The following is a 22,055-nucleotide window of genomic DNA, read 5'->3' as shown; positions in this document are numbered from 1 at the left end:
CTTCTGTAGATGGAACATTCAACCCCGCTATGTGGATCCTTAGAACCATCCAGTCAACACTAACACTGAATATGGGTAGTATTTATCAAAGTAATTGTGAACAAGGCAACACCATGTGTCTACTTGCCCTTTAGTTCATTCTGGATATTAAATTCTACATGTAAGTAGTGGAAAAACCCAGGGAGCGATGGAAGAACGTGGGGCTCGAGGGCTATATTGTGAATGATCTACTCCTAAGCTGCCAGCAGTCATTTAAGATGGGGGCTACAAGAGGTATTGCCACATGCCACTGGAGACTGGCCGAATCTGTCAGCACCATTTCAGATCTTCTTAGTGGCACATCACCCATTTCCACCTGCCTTGCCGATACTGACCATGTTCTGAATGTTCCACATGTTTTCAGGGCCTAAGATTGCAAGGCATCTAGGTTTTTGCAAAATTAAGAGTCAGCAGCTGACATATGAGCAACACATCCATAATCCAGCACGGATCTCAGGAGTACCAAACCTATTTTGGAGAGAGAACCTGCTTACACATCACTTCTGTCCTGCCAACCAGCCAAGTACATGAATCATATATTTTTTACATTGATCAAAAAGTGTTTCAACATGTATGGTCAAGTGATCATCACTGTTATCGAAAAACAGGCCAGGCAGGAAAATTGGAAGCGTGAAGATCGCCCAGTGAAAAGAAGGAGCATTCCCTCGGCCAGGTGAACGGGGACTTCTGCCGCTGTCAGCCTTTTTTCTGAGAGGAGAGACTACTAAGCTCATCAGGTCACACCAAAACTAATAGTCAGTGTAAGATGGAAAGCAATTAAATGTCTTTTATTGAAAAATGACAACCTCAAGCAACATTTCAGGATCAGAAACAGAAAAAAAAAGGAGTAGTGTTTCACACGTACAAGGAATTTGCTTTGGTGGTAAGGTGCTAGACATAGACACACATACAGTTGACATAAATACATCTGGAAATATATAGTTAAAAAGCAAAAACAAGTTGTATAGGAATGTCATGAGAATACAATAACAATATAAAATTGAATAAAATAGTATTGACATGTGCTGAGATATTCGTATTATTTGCAAGGGGGAAGTGTCAGTGGAGGACCGGGGCCTTGTTAATGAGGCTAGCTGCAGAGGGAAAGAAGGTGTTTCTGTCGCGAGAGGTTTTAGTCTTGATGGACTTCATTACCACAGAGGGCAGGGTGATGGGTCTGAAGTCATTTAGTCCTGTGGTCCTTGGTTTCTTGGAGACAGGGATGATGGTGGATGCTTTAAAGCAGGCAGGCCGGCCGGCAGGTACATTGCATGTCTCCAGTGAGGAGTTAAAAATGTCTGCGAACACCGGAGACAGCCGATCAGCACAGCGCTTCATGGCGGATGGGGAGACATAGTCCGGCTCAGCTGCTTTACAGGGTTCCTGCCACTGAAACAGTCTATTGACTTCCTTCTCTGACACGGAGAAGGTAGTGGGTGGAGTGAAGTGCAGCTGAGGGCGAGCATGTGAGCAGAAACAGGATGCGATTGGTCTATGTACACTTTGTGACATCCAGCCTCTTCTGCTGCTGCTGCTGCTGTACAGTTCTGGCCAAATTCTGTAAAGAATAAATAAATAATAGGAAGAAGAAAACAGTAAAGTTAGCGTTGAATAGGGGTGGGTAGGGGGGTAGAAGATGCTACACAATATAAGTCTCACATCAGCTGCTCAGAGGATTCTGCTGCTCGTAGGCTGAGAGGTTGGCAGGTCTGTTAGGATCCTCTTACGGTTGCCGTTCGGGCTGTAGACAATGCGTGTTGTTGGCACCAAACAACATCAATCCTTTTACTTTCCTCATCTGTACCTGGATCAGGAGATAACGTGGCTTCAGCCGGAGGTACGGATGCTTCAGCAGCTACGCAACAGAGCTCCTCTCTCTGGGGTTTCCTACCAAGCACCTGGGATAAAAACAGAGAATAAAAATGACCATTAAGACTGGCTGTATACTGGCAGCGTGATGCATGCTTTGAGAGCAGACAATGTTATGGTTTATTTCACCTAGATGCATCCCACGAGTGTCCCGGTTTGATCTCAAGAGGTATGTCAACTACAGTCCTGGCATGTTACCTATTATTTTCTTGCTGAAAAACACACAATCTGAAAGATTAGACAGCAGTCCTTTAAAGGAGATGACAGAGAAAGTGCACCGGCGATTTCTCCATTTTTCCTTCTCAGGAAAAAAAATGACACACGGTGTGTAAGCTAAAGGAGTCCAAGCTTTGAGTCTTATAAAAGCAACCGTGTTTTAAAGCCACGTGGAACTGCTACACATCTACATGTAGCTGCAATGTATGGGAATTGAAATAATAAATGATGTAGATAAAGTATTACAAGTGTCAGTTCTTGTTTAAACCCTGTGACAATGTGCTATTTTTCCTGAAGGTTATGAAAGTTTGAGAATGTGATAGCGACGACCTATGCTTAGACATGACGATTTGAAGTGGGGGGGAGCAAAATGGCGGCAAAGTAAAAACAAAAACAAAAACTGGAAATGACGGGAATCGAACCAGGGAGCACACGCTTGCCGGCCCAGCGGCTCTACCCAGTACGCCACCAATTCCAGCCGACATATGAAAGGCCAAAACATATATTTGACATGTAAAACGGTCACGGAACGTTCCGCCCACACATGCGCAATGTCCTTCTTCTTGCTACAGCTAGAGTGGCTCCACTTCTTCACTCTTTCATTCTACTTCTGTGTTTTAGGCTTTGGAAAAACACTAAATACCTCTTTTTATTTCATTTACTTTTTTTCTTTCATTGCAAACCAACACTTTTCTCAGCCCCTACAACCACTCAACCCAGCCAAGGCTGACCAGTCAGCCCGCAACTCACCATGTTTTCTCGGACCGGAAGCCAAAGCTGCTGCATGTCTTCGTCTCCTTTTTAAGCGGGAACTGCAGCCCACAGACAGCTGCAGTAAAGGGGCCTTCAAGTAGCCACCATCGTTGTTGTTCTTCGTCTTCTTCTTCTTCTTCTGTCCATCGGTGGCAGGCAGACTAGTTTAAGGGTGCAATACTGCCATCAAGTGAGCTTGGACTGCAGGACAGAACTTTCTTCAGACAAATAAAGTCTTTTCAAAAACATTTCATTCTCAGTAAAAAAGGAAAACATGCTTTACTGTTTCAAATCGATTGATTACATTTTCTTGTTACATACCTATTTATCATATTTAAGGAGTCGCTGAGAGCAGTAGGTTCAGTTCTTAAACAAGGAATTACTGAACCTTCGTGTCCTGTTCACTGCCGCCCCCCCTATTAGCAGCCCTTCTTTGAATGTTATTGTTGGAAGATTTGAACACAAATTATCACTGCTTGGTTAAGAAGTTTCTTTATCCTTATGAATTATCATTAAAAGACATTTTCATTTATTTAGTTTGGTCAACTTTGATGGAAGTGGTTTGAATACATTTCACATTTATCTTGAGTGTTTTATGAACTAATAAAAAGGTGTGTTCAGAGAGCAGCTCCTTTGAGAGAAGGAAGTCACTGATTAGCAGCAGACTGTCTCTCCCTGGCCAGCCAAAGATAACTTGGACTCGTTTGTGTCTTCATTGCATACCTTCTCTGAATTTATCAGTGTGTCTAACTCTGACAGTTATCTAGATATGTTCCAGTATCACTGACATCCCAGGGTTCTTGTCATCCTGTGTTCATAAACGCCTAACGAGTGACTTGATTTCTGACTTATTTCATGGAATTTGAATGGCCTACTCAACTCCTTCTCTTCTATCAGCTGTAAAGCAAATTAATTGCTAGCAGTTCAACAGAATGAATTCATAAACAACCAGTGTATTTTAAATGATATACTCTACTTCTGTAGATGGAACATTCAACCCCGCTATGTGGATCCTTAGAACCATCCAGTCAACACTAACACTGAATATGGGTAGTATTTATCAAAGTAATTGTGAACAAGGCAACACCATGCGTCTACTTGCCCTTTAGTTCATTCTGGATATTAAATTCTACATGTAAGTAATGAAAAAACCCAGGGAGCGATGGAAGAACGTGGGGCTCGAGGGCTATATTGTGAATGATCTACTCCTAAGCTGCCAGCAGTCATTTAAGATGGAGGCTACAAGAGGTATTGCCACATGCCACTGGAGACTGGCCGAATCTGTCAGCACCATTTCAGATCTTCTTAGTGGCACATCACCCATTTCCACCTGCCTTGCCGATACTGACCATGTTCTGAATGTTCCACCACATGTTTTCAGGGCCTAAGATTGCAAGGCATCTAGGTTTTTGCAAAATTAAGAGTCAGCAGCTGACATATGAGCAACACATCCATAATCCAGCATGGACCTCAGGAGTACCAAACCTATTTTGGAGAGAGAACCTGCTTACACATCACTTCTGTCCTGCCAACCAGCCAAGTACATGAATCTCATTTTTTTACATTGATCAGAAAGTGTTTCAACATGTATGGTCAAGTGATCATCACTTTTATCGAAAAACAGGCCGGGCAGGAAAATTGGAAGCGTGAAGATCGCCCAGTGAAAAGAAGGAGCATTCCCTCGGCCAGGTGAACGGGGACTTCTGCCGCTGTCAGCCTTTTTTCTGAGAGGAGAGACTACTAAGCTCATCAGGTCACACCAAAACTAATAGTCAGTGTAAGATGGAAAGCAATTAAATGTCTTTTATTGAAAAATGACAACCTCAAGCAACATTTCCGGATCAGAAACAGAAAAAAAAAAGGAGTAGTGTTTCACACGTACAAGGAATTTGCTTTGGTGGTAAGGTGCTAGACATAGACACACATACAGTTGACATAAATACATCTGGAAATATATAGTTAAAAAGCAAAAACAAGTTGTATAGGAATGTCATGAGAATACAATAACAATATAAAATTGAATAAAATAGTATTGACATGTGCTGAGATATTCGTATTATTTGCAAGGGGGAAGTGTCAGTGGAGGACCGGGGCCTTGTTAATGAGGCTAGCTGCAGAGGGAAAGAAGGTATTTCTGTCGCGAGAGGTTTTAGTCTTGATGGACTTCATTACCACAGAGTGCAGGGTGATGGGTCTGAAGTCATTTAGTCCTGTGGTCCTTGGTTTCTTGGAGACAGGGATGATGGTGGATGCTTTAAAGCAGGCAGGTACATTGCATGTCTCCAGTGAGGTGTTAAAAATGTCTGCGAACACCGGAGACAGCCGATCAGCACAGCGCTTCAGGGCGGATGGGGAGACATAGTCCGGCTCAGCTGCTTTACAGGGTTCCTGCCTCTGAAACAGTCTATTGACTTCCTTCTCTGACACGGAGAAGGTAGTGGGTGGAGTGAAGTGCAGCTGAGGGCGAGCATGTGAGCAGAAACAGGATGCGATTGGTCTATGTACACTCTGTGACATCCAGCCTCTTCTGCTGCTGCTGCTGTACAGTTCTGGCCAAATTCTGTAAAGAATAAATAAATAATAGGAAGAAGAAAACAGTAAAGTTAGCGTTGAATAGGGGTGGGTAGGGGGGTAGAAGATGCTACACAATATAAGTCTCACATCAGCTGCTCAGAGGATTCTGCTGCTCGTAGGCTGAGAGGTTGGCAGGTCTGTTAGGATCCTCTTACGGTTGCCGTTCGGACTGTAGACAATGCGTGTTGTTGGCACCAAACAACATCAATCCTTTTACTTTCCTCATCTGTACCTGGATCAGGAGATAACGTGGCTTCAGCCGGAGGTACGGATGCTTCAGCAGCTACGCAACAGAGCTCCTCTCTCTGGGGTTTCCTACCAAGCACCTGGGATAAAAACAGAGAATAAAAATGACCATTAAGACTGGCTGTATACTGGCAGCGTGATGCATGCTTTGAGAGCAGACAATGTTATGGTTTATTTCACCTAGATGCATCCCACGAGTGTCCCAGTTTGATCTCAAGAGGCATGTCAACTACAGTCCTGGCATGTTACCTATTATTTTCTTGATGAAAAACACACAATCTGAAAGATTGGACAGCAGTCCTTTGAAGGAGATGACAGAGAAAGTGCACCGGCGATTTCTCCATTTTTCCTTCTCAGGAAAAAAAATGACACACGGTGTGTAAGCTAAAGGAGTCCAAGCTTTGAGTCTTATGAAGGCAACCGTGTTTTAAAGCCACATGGAACTGCTACACATCTACATGTAGCTGCAATGTATGGGAATTGAAATAATAAATGATGTAGATAAAGTATTACAAGTGTCAGTTCTTGTTTAAACCCTGTGACAATGTGCTATTTTTCCTGAAGGTTATGAAAGTTTGAGAATGTGATAGCGACGACCTATGCTTAGACATGACGATTTGAAGTGGGGGGGAGCAAAATGGCGGCAAAGTAAAAACAAAAACTGGAAATGACGGGAATCGAACCAGGGAGCACACGCTTGCCGGCCCAGCGGCTCTACCCAGTACGCCACCAATTCCAGCCGACATATGAAAGGCCAAAACATATATTTGACATGTAAAACGGTCACGGAACGTTCCACCCACGCATGCGCAATGTCCTTCTTCTTGCTACAGCTAGAGTGGCTCCACTTCTTCACTCTTTCATTCTACTTCTGTGTTTTAGGCTTTGGAAAAACACTAAATACCTCTTTTTATTTCATTTACTTTTTTTCTTTCATTGCAAACCAACACTTTTCTCAGCCCCTACAACCACTCAACCCAGCCAAGGCTGACCAGTCAGCCCGCAACTCACCATGTTTTCTCGGACCGGAAGCCAAAGCTGCTGCATGTCTTCGTCTCCTTTTTAAGCGGGAACTGCAGCCCACAGACAGCTGCAGTAAAGGGGCCTTCAAGTAGCCACCATCGTTGTTGTTCTTCGTCTTCTTCTTCTGTCCATCGGCGGCAGGCAGACTAGTTTAAGGGTGCAATACTGCCATCAAGTGAGCTTGGACTGCAGGACAGAACTTTCTTCAGACAAATAAAGTCTTTTAAAAAACATTTCATTCTCAGTAAAAAAGGAAAACATGCTTTACTGTTTCAAATCGATTGATTACATTTTCTTGTTACATACCTATTTATCATATTTAAGGAGTCAATGAGAGCAGTAGGTTCAGTTCTTAAACAAGGGATTACTGAACCTTCGTGTCCTGTTCACTGCCGCCCCCCTATTAGCAGCCCTTCTTTGAATGTTATTGTTGGAAGATTTGAACACAAATTATCACTGCTTGGTTAAGAAGTTTCTTTATCCTTGTGAATTATCATTAAAATACATTTTCATTTATTTAGTTTGGTCAACTTTGATGGAAGTGGTTTGAATACATTTCACATTTATCTTGAGTGTTTTATGAACTAATAAAAAGGTGTGTTCAGAGAGCAGCTCCTTTGAGAGAAGGAAGTCACTGATTAGCAGCAGACTGTCTCTCCCTGGCCAGCCAAAGATAACTTTGACTCGCTTGTGTCTTCATTGCATACCTTCTCTGAGTTTATCAGTGTGTCTAACTCTGACAGTTAACTAGATATGTTCCAGTATCACTGACATCCCAGGGTTCTTGTCATCCTGTGTTCATAAACGCCTAACGAGTGACTTGATTTCTGACTTATTTCATGGAATTTGAATGGCCTACTCAACTCCTTCTCTTCTATCAGCTGTAAAGCAAATGAATTGCTAGCAGTTCAACAGAATGAATTCATAAACAACCAGTGTATTTTAAATGATATACTCTACTTCTGTAGATGGAACATTCAACCCCGCTATGTGGATCCTTAGAACCATCCAGTCAACACTAACACTGAATATGGGTAGTATTTATCAAAGTAATTGTGAACAAGGCAATACCATGTGTCTACTTGCCCTTTAGTTCATTCTGGATATTAAATTCTACATGTAAGTAATGGAAAAACCCAGGGAGCGATGGAAGAACGTGGGGCTCGAGGGCTATATTGTGAATGATCTACTCCTAAGCTGCCAGCAGTCATTTAAGATGGAGGCTACAAGAGGTATTGCCAAATGCCACTGGAGACTGGCCGAATCTGTCAGCACCATTTCAGATCTTCTTAGTGGCACATCACCCATTTCCACCTGCCTTGCCGATACTGACCATGTTCTGAATGTTCCACCACATGTTTTTAGGGCCTAAGATTGCAAGGCATCTAGGTTTTTGCAAAATTAAGAGTCAGCAGCTGACATATGAGCAACACATCCATAATCCATCACGGATCTCAGGAGTACCAAACCTATTTTGGAGAGAGAACCTGCTTACACATCACTTCTGTCCTGCCAACCAGCCAAGTACATGAATCATATTTTTTTTACATTGATCAGAAAGTGTTTCAACATGTATGGTCAAGTGATCATCACTGTTATCGAAAAACAGGCCGGGCAGGAAAATTGGAAGCGTGAAGATCGCCCAGTGAAAAGAAGGAGCATTCCCTCGGCCAGGTGAACGGGGACTTCTGCCGCTGTCAGCCTTTTTTCTGAGAGGAGAGACTAATCAGCTCATCAGGTCACACCAAAACTAATAGTCAGTGTAAGATGGAAAGCAATTAAATGTCTTTTATTGAAAAATGACAACCTCAAGCAACATTTCAGGATCAGAAACAGAAAAAAAAAGGAGTAGTGTTTCACACGTACAAGGAATTTGCTTTGGTGGTAAGGTGCTAGACATAGACACACATACAGTTGACATAAATACATCTGGAAATATATAGTTAAAAAGCAAAAACAAGTTGTATAGGAATGTCATGAGAATACAATAACAATATAAAATTGAATAAAATAGTATTGACATGTGCTGAGATATTCGTATTATTTGCAAGGGGGAAGTGTCAGTGGAGGACCGGGGCCTTGTTAATGAGGCTAGCTGCAGAGGGAAAGAAGGTGTTTCTGTCGCGAGAGGTTTTAGTCTTGATGGACTTCATTACCCCAGAGGGCAGGGTGATGGGTCTGAAGTCATTTAGTCCTGTGGTCCTTGGTTTCTTGGAGACAGGGATGATGGTGGATGCTTTAAAGCAGGCAGGTACATTGCATGTCTCCAGTGAGGTGTTAAAAATGTCTGCGAACACCGGAGACAGCCGATCAGCACAGCGCTTCAGGGCGGATGGGGAGACATAGTCCGGCTCAGCTGCTTTACAGGGTTCCTGCCACTGAAACAGTCTATTGACTTCCTTCTCTGACACGGAGAAGGTAGTGGGTGGAGTGAAGTGCAGCTGAGGGCGAGCATGTGAGCAGAAACAGGATGCGATTGGTCTATGTACACTCTGTGACATCCAGCCTCTTCTGCTGCTGCTGTACAGTTCTGGCCAAATTCTGTAAAGAATAAATAAATAATAGGAAGAAGAAAACAGTAAAGTTAGCGTTGAATAGGGGTGGGTAGGGGGGTAGAAGATGCTACACAATATAAGTCTCACATCAGCTGCTCAGAGGATTCTGCTGCTCGTAGGCTGAGAGGTTGGCAGGTCTGTTAGGATCCTCTTACGGTTGCCGTTCGGACTGTAGACAATGCGTGTTGTTGGCACCAAACAACATCAATCCTTTTACTTTCCTCATCTGTACCTGGATCAGGAGATAACGTGGCTTCAGCCGGAGGTACGGATGCTTCAGCAGCTACGCAACAGAGCTCCTCTCTCTGGGGTTTCCTACCAAGCACCTGGGATAAAAACAGAGAATAAAAATGACCATTAAGACTCCATGGTGGACAAAAGATTGTAGTGAAGTAATAAAATTAAGAAATAAAGCATTTAAAATGTTAAAAAGTAACCCAATTTATCAGAATCTAATTGAGTACAAAAGAAAGCAGGCAAAGGTAAGAAAGATCATTAAACATACAAAAAGAGAATATTGGAGAAACTTTTGTAATACCGTAGGGAGAGAAACAAAAATTGATCAAATTTGGAAAACGATTAAAAGAATGAAGGGTATTAGAAAAGAATATGGATATCCTATATTAAAAATAGATAATATAACTATAACGGAAGATAAAGAAAAAGCAGAAATATTAGCTAAAACATTTAGTAAAATTCATAGTTCAAATAATATTAGTGAAGAGGGAAAGAAAGGTAGGGAAATCACAAAGATGAAATATAAAGACTTAATGCAAAATAATGTAGATACAAATAAATTAATAAATGAACCATTTACACAAGGAGAGTTGAACTTTGTAACCAGGAAAACAAAAAATACATCACCTGGAAAAGATCAAATGTACTATACGATGATAGAACATCTTAATGACAAAGCAAAAGACAAAATATTAGAATTATACAATAAAGTCTGGGAGGAGGGAGAGCTGCCACAGAGCTGGAAGGAAGCAATAATTATTCCAATAGCTAAACCAGGAAAAGATAACACAAAACCAGAAAATTATAGACCAATCGCATTAACATCAAATATTTGTAAAATAATGGAAAAAATGATTAATAATAGATTAACATATTATTTAAATATTAATGGATATACATCTAGAAATCAAAATGGGTTTAGAAAAGGGAGAAGCACAAATGACTCTGCATTATGTTTAGAATATGAAATTAGGAGAGCACAAATAAACAAAGAAAATGTAGTAGCTGTATTTTTTGATATAGAAAAAGCTTATGACATGATGTGGGTTGAAGGATTATTAATTAAATTACATAAAATGGGTATTACTGGAAAAATGTATAACTGGATTAAAGATTTTTTATCAAATAGAAGAATACAAGTAAGAATTGGTCAAGAATTGTCAGATAAATATATAATAGATAATGGTACTCCTCAAGGAAGTATTATAAGTCCGTTATTGTTTTCTATAATGATAAATTATGTATTTAAAAATATTGGTAAGGACGTCGGTTGTTCACTATTTGCAGATGATGGAGCTATATGGAAAAGGGGTCGTAATATCAAATTTATTGAAAAGAAAATACAGGATGAGATTATTAGAATAGAACAATGGGCAAATCAATGGGGATTTAAATTCTCAGTGGAAAAAACAAAAGTAATGGTGTTTACACAGAAAAGGAAAAGAGAAAATATAAAACTAAAATTATACAATCAAGTTTTAGAACAAGTAAAAAATATAAAATTTTTAGGTATATGGTTTGATGAAAAAATTATATGGAAAGTACATATAGAAAAAATCATAGATAAATGCAAAAAAATATTAAACATTATGAGATGTATGGCTGGTATTGATTGGGGAGCAGATCGAACATCATTAAAAAGAATTTATACAGGATTAATTAGATCAAATATTGATTATGGAAGTATAATTTATGGATCAGCAGCAAACACTCATCTTATAAAATTAGACAATATACAACATCAAGCTTTAAGAATTTGTACAGGAGCAATCAGAACCAGTCCAATAGCAGCACTTCAGGTAGAGATGGGAGAGATGCCATTAGATTTAAGAAGGAAACAGTTAGCATTAAATTACTGGATAAATTTACAAGGCAATAATCCGGATCATCCCACACGTGATATTTTAAAACCATGCTGGGAAAATGAAAAAAAACAAGTTAAGAGTTTTGGTTGGATTATCAATAATATAGCAGAAGAATTTCAGATATATGAAAAAGAAATAAGTTCAATGTTGCCTTTGCCAGTAGTGCCACCGTGGCTGTTACCAGAAGCAGTGGTGGATATGGCATTGATGGAAAAGAAAAAGGATCCAAAATGTAGATTAGATTCAAGTATAATACAGGAATATATAAACAATTACTATCATTATGTCCAGATTTACACAGACGCATCAAAAACAGATAAAAAAATAGGAGTAGCATTTGTAATACCAGAATTTAAAATAAAAGTAGGAAAAAGAATTACAGATGGATTATCAGTATATTCAGGAGAATTATTAGCCATATTGTTAGCAGTGCAGTGGGTGGAGGATATAAAACCATTAAAAACAATCATTTGTTCAGACTCAAGTTCAGCATTATTAAGTTTAAAACATAATCATTCAGAGGGTAAACCAGACATTTTGTTGGAAATAAAACTTACTTTATTTAGAATACAAAGAATGGGATTAATATTAGTGTTTTTATGGGTACCAGCACATGTAGGAGTTGGAGGGAATGAGAAGGCGGACAGGATGGCAAAGAAGGCAACACAAAACAACATTAGCTTTATAATAAATATTAGTAGGTCAGAGGCAAGAAATATAATTAAACAGAGAATCAGGAAAGAGTGGCAAAAAAGGTGGGATGAAGAAAAGAAAGGAAGATGGTTTTACAGAATCAACAAGATAGTAGGAGAAGTAAGAACAGGAAGAAGGAGCAGAAAAGAGGAAAGATTCATTACAAGATTAAGAATAGGACATACAGGACTTAATTCTACATTGTTCAAGATAAAGAAACATAATACAGGAAAATGTGATTATTGTGGAGAGGAGGAAACAATAGAACATGTAATATTGAAGTGTCAGAAATATGAACAAGAAAGAACAATTTTAAGGAGAGAATTTGTAGGTATTAAAGAAAATTTTATATTGAGAGATACTTTGCAAAGAAGTTTAGGTAGCAAGCATATTCAAATTATAATTAGATTTTTCAAAAGCACTAAATTAATAAATAAAATTTGATTGTTGTAATAGTAAATAAGATTTAAAACCATGAAGAACCACACTCCATACCAGTCGGTGGCGGTAATGCACATCTTCAAGTTATTTGCCAACTGCCAAAAAACAACACAGAAGAAGAAGACCATTAAGACCGGCTGTATACAGGTCCTTCTCAAAATATTAGCATATTGTGATAAAGTTCATTATTTTCCATAATGTCATGATGAAAATTTAACATTCATATATTTTAGATTCATTGCACACTAACTGAAATATTTCAGGTCTTTTATTGTCTTAATACGGATGATTTTGGCATACAGCTCATAAAAACCCAAAATTCCTATCTCACAAAATTAGCATATTTCATCCGACCAATAAAAGAAAAGTGTTTTTAATACAAAAAACGTCAACCTTCAAATAATCATGTACAGTTATGCACTCAATACTTGGTCGGGAATCCTTTGGCAGAAATGACTGCTTCAATGCGGCGTGGCATGGAGGCAATCAGCCTGTGGCACTGCTGAGGTCTTATGGAGGCCCAGGATGCTTCGATAGCGGCCTTTAGCTCATCCAGAGTGTTGGGTCTTGAGTCTCTCAACGTTCTCTTCACAATATCCCACAGATTCTCTATGGGGTTCAGGTCAGGAGAGTTGGCAGGCCAATTGAGCACAGTGATACCATGGTCAGTAAACCATTTACCAGTGGTTTTGGCACTGTGAGCAGGTGCCAGGTCGTGCTGAAAAATGAAATCTTCATCTCCATAAAGCTTTTCAGCAGATGGAAGCATGAAGTGCTCCAAAATCTCCTGATAGCTAGCTGCATTGACCCTGCCCTTGATAAAACACAGTGGACCAACACCAGCAGCTGACACGGCACCCAAACCATCACTGACTGTGGGTACTTGACACTGGACTTCTGGCATTTTGGCATTTCCTTCTCCCCAGTCTTCCTCCAGACTCTGGCACCTTGATTTCCGAATGACATGCAGAATTTGCTTTCATCCGAAAAAAGTACTTTGGACCACTGAGCAACAGTCCAGTGCTGCTTCTCTGTAGCCCAGGTCTGGGGAATGCGGCACCTGTAGCCCATTTCCTGCACACGCCTGTGCACGGTGGCTCTGGATGTTTCTACTCCAAACTCAGTCCACTGCTTCCGCAGGTCCCCCAAGGTCTGGAATCGGCCCTTCTCCACAATCTTCCTCAGGGTCCGGTCACCTCTTCTCGATGTGCAGCGTTTTCTGCCACACTTTTTCCTTCCCACAGACTTCCCACTGAGGTGCCTTGATACAGCACTCTGGGAACAGCCTATTCGTACAGAAATGTCTTTCTGTGTCTTACCCTCTTGCTTGAGGGTGTCAATAGTGGCCTTCTGGACAGCAGTCAGGTCGGCAGTCTTACCCATGATTGGGGTTTTGAGTGATGAACCAGGCTGGGAGTTTTAAAGGCCTCAGGAATCTTTTGCAGGTGTTTAGAGTTAACTCGTTGATTCAGATGATTAGGTTCATAGCTCGTTTAGAGACCCTTTTAATGATATGCTAATTTTGTGAGATAGGAATTTTGGGTTTTCATGAGCTGTATGCCAAAATCATCCGTATTAAGACAATAAAAGACCTGAAATATTTCAGTTAGTGTGCAATGAATCTAAAATATATGAATGTTAAATTTTCATCATTACATTATGGAAAATAATGAACTTTATCACAATATGCTAATATTTTGAGAAGGACCTGTACTGGCAGCGTGATGCATGCTTTGAGAGCAGACAATGTTATGGTTTATTTCACCTAGATGCATCCCACGAGTGTCCCAGTTTGATCTCAAGAGGTATGTCAACTACAGTCCTGGCATGTTACCTATTATTTTCTTGCTGAAAAACACACAATCTGAAAGATTGGACAGCAGTCCTTTGAAGGAGATGACAGAGAAAGTGCACCGGCGATTTCTCCATTTTTCCTTCTCAGGAAAAAAAATGACACACGGTGTGTAAGCTAAAGGAGTCCAAGCTTTGAGTCTTATAAAGGCAACCGTGTTTTAAAGCCACATGGAACTGCTACACATCTACATGTAGCTGCAATGTATGGGAATTGAAATAATAAATGATGTAGATAAAGTATTACAAGTGTCAGTTCTTGTTTAAACCCTGTGACAATGTGCTATTTTTCCTGAAGGTTATGAAAGTTTGAGAATGTGATAGCGACGACCTATGCTTAGACATGACGATTTGAAGTGGGGGGGAGCAAAATGGCGGCAAAGTAAAAACAAAAACTGGAAATGACGGGAATCGAACCAGGGAGCACACGCTTGCCGGCCCAGCGGCTCTACCCAGTACGCCACCAATTCCAGCCGACATATGAAAGGCCAAAACATATATTTGACATGTAAAACGGTCACGGAACGTTCCACCCGCACATGCGCAATGTCCTTCTTCTTGCTACAGCTAGAGTGGCTCCACTTCTTCACTCTTTCATTCTACTTCTGTGTTTTAGGCTTTGGAAAAACACTAAATACCTCTTTTTATTTCATTTACTTTTTTTCTTTCATTGCAAACCAACACTTTTCTCAGCCCCTACAACCACTCAACCCAGCCAAGGCTGACCAGTCAGCCCGCAACTCACCATGTTTTCTCGGACCGGAAGCCAAAGCTGCTGCATGTCTTCGTCTCCTTTTTAAGCGGGAACTGCAGCCCACAGACAGCTGCAGTAAAGGGGCCTTCAAGTAGCCACCATCGTTGTTGTTCTTCATCTTCTTCTTCTGTCCATCGGTGGCAGGCAGACTAGTTTAAGGGTGCAATACTGCCATCAAGTGAGCTTGGACTGCAGGACAGAACTTTCTTCAGACAAATAAAGTCTTTTAAAAACATTTCATTCTCAGTAAAAAAGGAAAACATGCTTTACTGTTTCAAATCGATTGATTACATTTTCTTGTTACATACCTATTTATCATATTTAAGGAGTCGCTGAGAGCAGTAGGTTCAGTTCTTAAACAAGGGATTACTGAACCTTCGTGTCCTGTTCACTGCCGCACCCCCTATTAGCAGCCCTTCTTTGAATGTTATTGTTGGAAGATTTGAACACAAATTATCACTGCTTGGTTAAGAAGTTTCTTTATCCTTGTGAATTATCATTAAAATAAATTTTCATTTATTTAGTTTGGTCAACTTTGATGGAAGTGGTTTGAATACATTTCACATTTATCTTGAGTGTTTTATGAACTAATAAAAAGGTGTGTTCAGAGAGCAGCTCCTTTGAGAGAAGGAAGTCACTAATTAGCAGCAGACTGTCTCTCCCTGGCCAGCCAAAGATAACTTTGACTCGCTTGTGTCTTCATTGCATACCTTCTCTGAATTTATCAGTGTGTCTAACTCTGACAGTTATCTAGATATGTTCCAGTATCACTGACATCCCAGGGTTCTTGTCATCCTGTGTTCATAAACGCCTAACGAGTGACTTGATTTCTGACTTATTTCATGGAATTTGAATGGCCTACTCAACTCCTTCTCTTCTATCAGCTGTAAAGCAAATGAATTGCTAGCAGTTCAACAGAATGAATTCATAAACAACCAGTGTATTTTAAATGATATACTCTACTTCTGTAGATGGAACATTCAAACCCGCTATGTGGATCCTTAGAACCATCCAGTCAACACTAACTCTGAATATGGGTAGTATTTATCAAAGTAATTGTTAACAAGGCAACACCATGTGTCTACTTGCCCTTTAGTTCATTCTGGATATTAAATTCTACATGTAAGTGATGGAAAAACCCAGGGAGCGATGGAAGAACGTGGGGCTCGAGGGCTATATTGTGAATGATCTACTCCTAAGCTGCCAGCAGTCATTTAAGATGGAGGCTACAAGAGGTATTGCCACATGCCACTGGAGACTGGCCGAATCTGTCAGCACCATTTCAGATCTTCTTAGTGGCACATCACCTATTTCCACCTGCCTTGCCGATACTGACCATGTTCTGAATGTTCCACCACATGTTTTCAGGGCCTAAGATTGCAAGGCATCTAGGTTTTTGCAAAATTAAGAGTCAGCAGCTGACATATGAGCAACACATCCATAATCCAGCACGGATCTCAGGAGTACCAAACCTATTTTGGAGAGAGAACCTGCTTACACATCACTTCTGTCCTGCCAACCAGCCAAGTACATGAATCATATTTTTTTTACATTGATCAAAAAGTGTTTCAACATGTATGGTCAAGTGATCATCACTGTTATCGAAAAACAGGCCGGGCAGGAAAATTGGAAGCGTGAAGATCGCCCAGTGGAAAGAAGGAGCATTCCCTCGGCCAGGTGGATGAGGACTTCTGCCGCTGTCAGCCTTTTTTCTGAGAGGAGAAACTACTCAGCTCATCAGGTCACACCAAAACTAATAGTCAGTGTAAGATGGAAAGCAATTAAATGTCTTTTATTGAAAAATGACAACCTCAAGCAACATTTCAGGATCACAAACAGAAAAAAAAAGGAGTAGTGTTTCACACGTACAAGGAATTTGCTTTGGTGGTAAGGTGCTAGACATAAGACACACATACAGTTGACATAAATACATCTGGAAATATATAGTTAAAAAGCAAAAACAAGTTGTATAGGAATGTCATGAGAATACAATAACAATATAAAATTGAATAAAATAGTATTGACATGTGCTGAGATATTCGTATTATTTGCAAGGGGGAAGTGTCAGTGGAGGACCGGGGCCTTGTTAATGAGGCTAGCTGCAGAGGGAAAGAAGGTATTTCTGTCGCGAGAGGTTTTCGTCTTGATGGACTTCATTACCACAGAGGGCAGGGTGATGGGTCTGAAGTCATTTAGTCCTGTGGTCCTTGGTTTCTTGGAGACAGGGATGATGGTGGATGCTTTAAAGCAGGCAGGTACATTGCATGTCTCCAGTGAGGTGTTAAAAATGTCTGCGAACACCGGAGACAGCCGATCAGCACAGCGCTTCAGGGCGGATGGGGAGACATAGTCCGGCTCAGCTGCTTTACAGGGTTCCTGCCACTGAAACAGTCTATTGACTTCCTTCTCTGACACGGAGAAGGTAGTGGGTGGAGTGAAGTGCAGCTGAGGGCGAGCATGTGAGCAGAAACAGGATGCGATTGGTCTATGTACACTCTGTGACATCCAGCCTCTTCTGCTGCTGCTGTACAGTTCTGGCCAAATTCTGTAAAGAATAAATAAATAATAGGAAGAAGAAAACAGTAAAGTTAGCGTTGAATAGGGGTGGGTAGGGGGGTAGAAGATGCTACACAATATAAGTCTCACATCAGCTGCTCAGAGGATTCTGCTGCTCGTAGGCTGAGAGGTTGGCAGGTCTGTTAGGATCCTCTTACGGTTGCCGTTCGGACTGTAGACAATGCGTGTTGTTGGCACCAAACAACATCAATCCTTTTACTTTCCTCATCTGTACCTGGATCAGGAGATAACGTGGCTTCAGCCGGAGGTACGGATGCTTCAGCAGCTACGCAACAGAGCTCCTCTCTCTGGGGTTTCCTACCAAGCACCTGGGATAAAAACAGAGAATAAAAATGACCATTAAGACTGGCTGTATACTGGCAGCGTGATGCATGCTTTGAGAGCAGACATTGTTATGGTTTATTTCACCTAGATGCATCCCACGAGTGTCCCAGTTTGATCTCAAGAGGTATGTCAACTACAGTCCTGGCATGTTACCTATTATTTTCTTGCTGAAAAACACACAATCTGAAAGATTGGACAGCAGTCCTTTGAAGGAGATGACAGAGAAAGTGCACCGGCGATTTCTCCATTTTTCCTTCTCAGGAAAAAAAATGACACACGGTGTGTAAGCTAAAGGAGTCCAAGCTTTGAGTCTTATAAAGGCAACCGTGTTTTAAAGCCACGTGGAACTGCTACACATCTACATGTAGCTGCAATGTATGGGAATTGAAATAATAAATGATGTAGATAAAGTATTACAAGGGTCCGTTCTTGTTTAAACCCTGTGACAATGTGCTATTTTTCCTGAAGGTTATGAAAGTTTGAGAATGTGATAGCGACGACCTATGCTTAGACATGACGATTTGAAGTGGGGGGGGAAGCAAAATTTCGGCATAATGAAGCAGAAATGCATACAGTAAAGGAAAAAGAGAGAGGAGATAATGTAAAAAGAACAAACGCATGTTTAAGGAAAAGGAAAAACAAAATATATAAATTTCTGCTTTTATTTTTGTCAGGATCGTCCCTCAATACCGGCAGGCTGTAGCTGCCACCGGAACTGCCAGTTCTGCCTGTCACTGCCACAAATTGAGCTCGGCCCTGCTGAAGATTGGACAGCAGTCCTTTGAACGAGATGACAGAGAAAGTACACCGGCGATTTGTCCTCAGGAAAAATTACAGTCAACGTAAATGAAAGAAATGTCCTGTAAAGTTGGAATTTCAAAAGTTGGTATTTCAAATGTTACTTAAAATAAAACAGGTTATCTACGCTTTTGATAATTAACAACTATGTACAAGAAAAAGAGATTTTCAGCTGTTGGTGCTTATATACCCAAAGGTCTAAAGCTGTTAAAAATAATAATTGAGAATATTGATAAGAAAATATCTTGAGCTATATTAGGTACATTTTAGGTGCTACTATTAAAAGAAAATGACGGTTTGAATTGAGGGAAAAAACATTGTCCCCTCCGAGGCGGAGTTGAACCAGCGAGTCCCACGAGTATCAGCTTCAGCTCTACAACGGAGCTGGCGTGCCCAGCGACTCCAGCTCGGTTCTAACGTTGGCTTGTCGGACTGAATTTGAAACCGAAAAGCCAAGGTTTCTGTGACTGGCGTTGAGCCGGGGTCGAACCACCGACCCAAGGCTTTCAGTACTGCTTAATAAAGCTCTCCGCGCTAGCGTCAAGCTATCGAAGGGGAACCCGTCCGAACTTGGCGAATCGGGCTTTTAACATGGCTGAATCCTGAACTCACGCCTCGGCTGTTTTCTGGCATTTGTGGGTATATTACTGGCTTCTGGAAATGTTACTCCCATTACATAGTAGGTCAGCTCACCACTAAGCTTTAGCCTATAAATAACATCACATTTACAAAAGTACGGGAATAAAACTGGCCCATTTCTATTTTCCAGTGAATTTAGCTAACAGTGCGTCCTATGAAACACAATAATTAGCCGTGAACTTCCCGCCTTTTCTCAAAGTTTCACATAAGATCATTTTGCGAGCCTTTATCATCATGGTGTGAGTGAGAAAACTCATCTATAAGTAATAAGTTATTCCTTACAGGTTAGACCCCCTACAGACGGGTAGTTGTGCTGGGTCCATGCCGAAATAAACCGGCCTAAAGCAAAGCTGCATAACCACCTAACTCCTGTTTAATTTAAGCCCTACGTGTAGCTTCATCCCATCGTCAAAACAACATTTACTCTCAGATTATAACAAAGTTACCTGAAGCCTGTTTGACTAACCGAGTTTAGATGGAAAACACATGTATGCGTTTAAAACGGTGTGAATGTGGGAGTTAAAGCCGGTCAGGCAGCAACTCACCATGTTTTCTCGGACCGGAAGCCAAAGCTGCTGCGTGTCTTCGTCTCCTTTTTGAACGGGAGCTGCAGCCCACAGACAGCTTCTTCTTCTTCTGTGTTATTTTTTGCCAGTTGGCAAATAACGTTATGATGTGCATTACCGCCACCGACTGGTATGGAGTGTGGTTCTTCATGGTTTTAAATCTTATTTACTATTACAACAATCAAATTCTATTTATTCATTTAGTGCTTTTGAAAAATCTAATTATAATTTGAATATGCTTGCTACCTAAACTTCTTTGCAAAGTATCTCTCAAAATAAAATTTTCTTTAATACCTACAAATTCTCTCCTTAAAATTGTTCTTTCTTGTTCACACTTCTGACACTTCAATATTACATGTTCTATTGTTTCCTCCTCTCCACAATGATCACATTTTCCTGTATTATGTTTCTTTATCTTGAACAATGTAGAATTAAGTCCTGTATGTCCTATTCTTAATCTTGTAATGAATCTTTCCTCTTTTCTGCTCCTTCTTCCTGTTCTTACTTCTCCTACTATCTTGTTGATTCTGTAAAACCATCTTCCTTTCTTTTCTTCATCCCACCTTTTTTGCCACTCTTTCCTGATTCTCTGTTTAATTATATTTCTTGCCTCTGACCTACTAATATTTATTATAAAGCTAATGTTCTTTTGTGTTGCCTTCTTTGCCATCCTGTCCGCCTTCCCATTCCCTCCAACTCCTACATGTGCTGGTACCCATAAAAACACTAATATTAATCCCATTCTTTGTATTCTAAATAAAGTATGTTTTATTTCCAACAAAATGTCTGGTCTACCCTCTGAATGATTATGTTTTAAACTTAATAATGCTGAACTTGAGTCTGAACAAATGATTGTTTTTAATGGTTTTATATCCTCCACCCACTGCACTGCTAACAATTTTGCTAATAATTCTCCTGAATATACTGACAATCCATCTGTAATTCTTTTTCCTACTTTTTTTTTAAATTCTGGTATTACAAATGCTACTCCTATTTTTTCATCTGTTTTTGATGCGTCTGTGTAAATCTGGACATAATGATAGTAATTGTTTATATATTCTTGTATTATACTTGAATCTAAACTACATTTCGTATCCTTTTTCTTTTCCATCAATGCCCACAGACAGCTGCAGTAAAGGGGCCTTCAAGTAGCCACCATCGTTGGTGTTCTTCGTCTTCTTCTTCTGTCCATCGGCGGCTGGCAGACTAGTTTAAGGGTGCAATACTGCCATCAAGTGAGCTTGGACTGCAGGACAGAAGTTTATTCAGCCAAATAAAGTCTTTTAAAAAACATTTCATTCTCAGATAAAAAGGAAAACATGCTTTACTGTTTCAAACCGATTGATTGCATTTGTTCTTCTTCTGATGGTTTCAGGGCAACGACAATTTTAAGGTGCATACTGCCACCTCCTATATCAGAGTATGTAGCATGAACTATGTTCAATGGAATTGCTTTATTTCACAAAAAAAAAAAAAAAAAAGTCCTATAATATATCCCTATATTTTTCAGATATGGTATAACAGCGTTATGTGTTTCATTTACCCCCTCTCCTGCTGTTCCCAACAGTCCTTCAAGGTTCCAGTTCCTTCCTGCCTGACTTATCTTTTGATTTAGTTTCATCCTCTCATCCTTATATATAGAGTGAAAATGAATGATGAGAGTACAGTTCCCTGTGGTGCTCCTGTGCTGCTGACTACCTGGTTAGACACATACTCCTTCATTGTCACAAACTGTGGTCTGTTTGTCAGGTAGTCTACAGGAGGCCTCCACCTGAGTCTTCTGTAGTTTCTAATGTTGCCAATGTTCCTGCAGGGCCTAAGACAGGCTCAAACATGCCTTTTAAAGGATAGGTTGTTTGCATTAGAGGAAATAATTACACCGTTGAGTGTAAAATGTGTGTACTGTGCCTTTAAAATGAAGGTAACAAACACTCAGGAATAAAGTTAAAGATAACTGTTGCTTTAACATATTGGATGCAAATCACCACTTCCTCCCTAATGGTCAACTCAGAATGATCTGTATAAACGAGCAGAG

At 40.4% G+C, this 22,055-nt stretch overlaps 4 long non-coding RNA genes across 4 annotated transcripts; all 4 read right to left on the bottom strand.

Moving 5' to 3' along the window:
• Nucleotides 1-1,357: 1,357 nt before the first annotated feature.
• LOC124859349 lies at nt 1,358-3,168 on the bottom strand. Its single transcript, XR_007036070.1, has 3 exons — nt 2,875-3,168; nt 1,699-1,937; nt 1,358-1,597 (listed from the first exon to the last, which is right to left on the bottom strand). It is a non-coding gene; the product is annotated as an uncharacterized LOC124859349 (long non-coding RNA).
• A 1,567-nt stretch (nt 3,169-4,735) lies between these two features.
• Nucleotides 4,736-6,865, bottom strand: LOC124859348. Its single transcript, XR_007036069.1, has 3 exons — nt 6,709-6,865; nt 5,539-5,777; nt 4,736-5,437 (listed from the first exon to the last, which is right to left on the bottom strand). It is a non-coding gene; the product is annotated as an uncharacterized LOC124859348 (long non-coding RNA).
• Nucleotides 6,866-8,557: 1,692 nt separating this feature from the next.
• On the bottom strand, nt 8,558-15,242 carry LOC124859427. The gene is made up of 3 exons (XR_007036094.1): nt 15,108-15,242; nt 9,363-9,601; nt 8,558-9,261 (listed from the first exon to the last, which is right to left on the bottom strand). It is a non-coding gene; the product is annotated as an uncharacterized LOC124859427 (long non-coding RNA).
• A 1,650-nt stretch (nt 15,243-16,892) lies between these two features.
• Nucleotides 16,893-20,134, bottom strand: LOC124859358. The gene is made up of 3 exons (XR_007036072.1): nt 20,000-20,134; nt 17,763-18,001; nt 16,893-17,661 (listed from the first exon to the last, which is right to left on the bottom strand). It is a non-coding gene; the product is annotated as an uncharacterized LOC124859358 (long non-coding RNA).
• Between the last annotated feature and the right edge of the window lie 1,921 nt (nt 20,135-22,055).

The sequence above is a fragment of the Girardinichthys multiradiatus genome, chromosome 22 (assembly GCF_021462225.1).
Source record: "Girardinichthys multiradiatus isolate DD_20200921_A chromosome 22, DD_fGirMul_XY1, whole genome shotgun sequence".
NCBI classification, from domain to species: Eukaryota; Metazoa; Chordata; class Actinopteri; order Cyprinodontiformes; family Goodeidae; genus Girardinichthys; species Girardinichthys multiradiatus.
The sequence above is the reverse complement of the archived record's forward strand: the minus strand, read 5'-3'. Positions and strand labels throughout refer to the sequence as shown.